We start from the raw sequence: 4,672 nt of genomic DNA, 5'->3' as shown, positions 1-4,672 counted from the left end.
CTCCCATCTTTAATATTAAAATGGCTACACAAAAATTCACCAATGTTTGGGAGTCCGCCTACTGATGCAGGGGACACAGGTTCGTGCCCCGGTCCGGGAGGATCCCGCATGCCGCGGAGCGGCTGGGCCCGTGGGCCATGGCCGCTGGGCCTGCGCGTCCGGAGCCTGTGCTCCGCAACGGGAGAGGCCACAACAGTGAGAAGCCCGCATACAACAACAACAACAACAAAATTCACCAATGTTCGGAACTTCCCTGGTGGTCCAGTGGGTAAGACTCCATGCTCCCAATGCAGGGGGCTGGGGTTCGATCCCTAGTCGGGGAACTAGATCCTGCATGCATGCTGCAACTAAAAAATATCCTGCATGTTGCAACTAAAGATTCTGTATGCTGCAATGAAGATCCCGTGTGCCACACTAAGACCTGACACAGCCAAAATAAATAAATAAACAAACAAAACTTTCTTTAAAAAAAGATTCACCAATTTTGATTTTTAAAATTTATTTATTTATTTATATTTTTGGCTGCGTGGGGTCTTAGCTGCGGCATGCAGGATCTTTTGTTGTGGCGTGTGGGCTTCTCTCTAGTTGTGGTATGTGGGCTCCAGAGCACGTGGGCTCTGTAGTTGTGGCCCACGGACTTAGTTGCTCTGCAGCATGTGGGATCTTATTTCCCCAACCAGGGTTTGAACCTGGGTCCCCTGCATTGGATGGTGGATTCTTAACCACTGGACCACCAGGGAAGTCCCAGTAAGTTTTTTTTTTTTAACGCAGGCTGATATGACAGCTGTCACAATACAATCTAACAAAATTGTTTGGAATGAAGTTAAAGACGACTAAGCACTACTAGAGCCATCTTACGGAAAAAACCGAACGAACCTTTTGGCCAAACTAATACTTAATTTTTATTATAATTGTTGTTATATTTTCCATTTCCAAAAGTATTTTGTTGTTCTCTAAGTGTCATCCTTTTTAAAAATAGATTTATCATCTTATTTCATGGATGCTATCTTTTCTTTTTTCTCTTTGAGGATACTTTACATTGTTGTTTTTTTTAATAGGATTTTTTTTCCTGTTACCTACTTTTCTTCAAGTTCCTTTTGACTATTTCTATTGGTCTCTTCCATGTTAGAGACTATCCTCAAGTGTCTGATGATTCTTGATGTTCATTCACATTTAAAGTTAAATCTCCTTCAGGAATTCCAGTTACATATATCTTAAGCTGCTTACAATTGTCTCACAACTGATTTTCTATTCATTTTTTCCCATCTTTTGTTTTGTTTTTAATCTGGACATATACATAGAAAAATTATATTGGATAGTTTCTATTATTATCCCTACAAATTCACAAAAATTTTCTTCTGCAGCGTCTAAACTGCTGTTATTTCCATCCTCATTAGAAGTTCAGTTTGCGCCTTTTTACTATTTTCCATGTTTCTATTTATTATTCAGTCTTTCCTCTACCCTGTAGAACATATGGAATATAGTTATAATAACTTATAATATTCTTGTCTAGTAATTATATCACCTGTCTCATTTCTCAGTATGTTTCTATTTATTAATTTTTTTCTACTTATAATGGGTTGTATTTTCCTGCTTTCTTTATTTCTGGTAACTTTTTATTAGATGCTAGACATTGTTGTTTTACCTTGCTAGGTGCTGTATATTTTTGCACTCCTATAATTATTCCTGAGCTTTGTTTTGGACATAGTTAATTAGAAATATTTTGATCCTTTGAAGCTTGCTTTTAACTTCATTAGGTGCGGCCAGAGTAACCTTTAATCCAGAGCTAATTTTTATTCCACTGCTGAGGCAATGCCTATGAAGTACAATTTTCCACCTTTTTATTTCACTATTTTCTTCTTTTTTTTCAGCCATGCCATGAGGCATGCAGGATCTTAGTTCCCCAACCAGGGATTGAACCCATGCTCCTGCGTTGGAAGCACAGAGTCCTAACCACTGCACCACCAGGAAATTCCCTCCACTATTTTCTATCCTTATAATTTTTCACTATCCCCGGCTCTGAGTCCCAGGGCTTGTACCTTCTGCTCTTTTCAGTTGGTTATTTCCCTAGCCTTAAGTAGTTTCTTCATAAACATGCTCTGATCAGTACTTAACTGAAAACTCAAAGGGTGACATTCTGCAGACCTCCAGAACTTTCTACTATGTATCTCTCTCCTCTCCTGTACTGTGCCCAGCATATCATACCTGCCTTGGCTTATCTGGACATCCTGCTCTGTCTCCTCAACTAAGGCATATCACTGGGCTCAACCTAAGTTCTCTTTTCCTGTGCTCTGGCCTGAAAATTCTGTCCAGACAGTAGGCGGAGGCAATTGTTTGTTTCCTCTTTCTAAGGAATCACTGTTCTGTATAGCTTGATGGCCAATGTCTAAAAAATGTTGTTTTATATATTTTCTTTAATTGTTCAGCTGTTTTAGATGGGAAGGTGAATCAGGCTTGGCTGAAATCAGAAGTCGCTTCTAGTCTTTTTTTTAAAATAACACATACACACACATACATACATACGTACACACACATACACACATATGTGTATTTAATAGGCTCTTTATCATATCGCTCATACTCTTATGTTTTGCTTTTTTCAATAATGGTATATTCTGGTCATGTTCAGATATTAATTTTTTTTTTTTTTTTTTGCGGTACGCAGGCCTCTAACCATTGTGGCCTCTCCCGTTGCGGAGCACAGGCTCCAGACGCGCAAGCTCAGCAGCCATGGCCCACGGGCCCAGCCGCTCCGCGGCATGTGGGATCCTCCCGGACCGGGGCACGAACCCGCGTCCCCTGCATCGGCAGGTGGACCCTCAACCACTGCGCCACCAGGGAAGCCCTAAAAATATTTTTGAAGAACAAATTCAAAATTAAAAATGTAAAACCCGTAAAATGCCTAATATTGCACATAATTAAATATCAAGTTTTATGTTTGTAAATGCATACATTTTAATGACTGATAAATTCTTTCTTACTTATTAATTTATTCATATCTTGGTGAATGGAATACCATCTAGGCCCCAAGTAGGTATGGTTAGTGTGTGGTTGGGAATATCTGCTCCACCATATCCATTTCCCTAGGCCTTAGGTTTCATTCTTACAGAATCCCAAAGAGGTTTTGGCATCTCAGTTTCATTTGCTATAGGCCATCATTGAAGCCAGGCCCACTAGCAACCAAGCAAATTGTTAGAGTCATACACAGAGACTCAACAAACATGTTAAATCTCCAATCCTAGGTAAGAGCACCTGTGTTAATAAATTTGGCCAGATCCTATCTTATTTTTTTCTAATTTTTTAATTGAATGATTCTTTAAATTCTATAGTGCTTTACAGTTTTCAAAAGTTACACACACATGATTTCATATAATCCCGTAATAATCTCTTTTTTCTTTTCCCCTACCCCTATATTGCCCCTCCCCTCTTCCCTCTCCCCACTGGTAACCCCTAGTTTGTTCTCTTATATCGGTGATTCTGTTTCTTTTTTCTTTTATTCACTGTTCGTGTTTAGATTCCACATTCCACACATAAGTGGTATCATACAGTGTTTGTCTTTCTCTGTCTGACTTATTTCACTTAGCATAGTACCTTCCAAGTCCATCCATGTTGCTGCAAATGGCAAAATTTCATTCCTTTTTATGGCTGAGTAGTATCCCACATCTTCTTTATACATTCATATGTAATGGACACTTAGGTTGTTTCCATACAGATCCTTCCTTACTTTTTTCCTTAGACTGACCCCTGTAGAATATACTCTAAACATGCTTCCCAGATTTCTGACAATGCAAGTTGTCCTTTAACTGCTGTGTTTTCTGTGTATATGGTAATTCCTCCTCTTCAGTATATCGTGCAACTTTCCTTCTGAGCTCTACTGGGAACTAGTTATTGTTGTGGGCTTGGTGGGATCCTTGATGTGGGTCTTGAGGAGATATATATTTTTTTAATTTGGGTATTATCAGCATATAAATTATATTTAAGCCATAAGATTGGTTGTGGCCACTTACTCACCAAGAAAGTGAGTTTAGACATGAAGAAAAGAGGTGGAAGGGCCAAACCCAACATTTAGAGATCAGGTTGAGGAAGATGAACCAACAAAGGAGGAACGGCCAATGAGGTAAAAGGAAAACTGATACCTAAAAGCAAATGAGGAGTATGATTCAGGGAGAAAGGAGAGATCAGTGAACTGAGAATTGACCATTGGATTTGGCCACATAAAGCCTATTGTTGATGTTGGCAGGCAGTTTGAGTTGAGTATTGGTGGCAAAACTCTGATTGGAGTAGGTTTAAGAGAATACATGGAAAGAACTTATAAAACAGAATACAGTCAACATTTTTGAAGAGTTTTTTAATAAAAAGAGTGGAGAACTAGAGTGGGAGCTGGAGGAAAGTGTCAACTCCAAGGACAACTCCTCTCTCTCTGTTTTAGGATGGGATGTTTTAGAGCATGTTTCTATGCTTGTGTGAATGATCCAGTAGAGACAGAAGAGTTAATGTGCAGGAGGGCATGGGGAGAATTACTAGAGTTATGTCCTTGATGAGTTGAGATGAGAAAGAATGGGATCTAGTGCTCAAATGGAGGGGTTGGCTTTAGGAGCACAGATAATCCATTTTTACAAACAGGAAGAAAGGCAGTATCTGGGCACATATATACAGTGGGTAGATGTGATAA

Source organism: Orcinus orca, chromosome 1 (assembly GCF_937001465.1).
Source record: "Orcinus orca chromosome 1, mOrcOrc1.1, whole genome shotgun sequence".
Lineage (NCBI taxonomy): Eukaryota > Metazoa > Chordata > Mammalia > Artiodactyla > Delphinidae > Orcinus > Orcinus orca.
The sequence above is the reverse complement of the archived record's forward strand: the minus strand, read 5'-3'. Positions refer to the sequence as shown.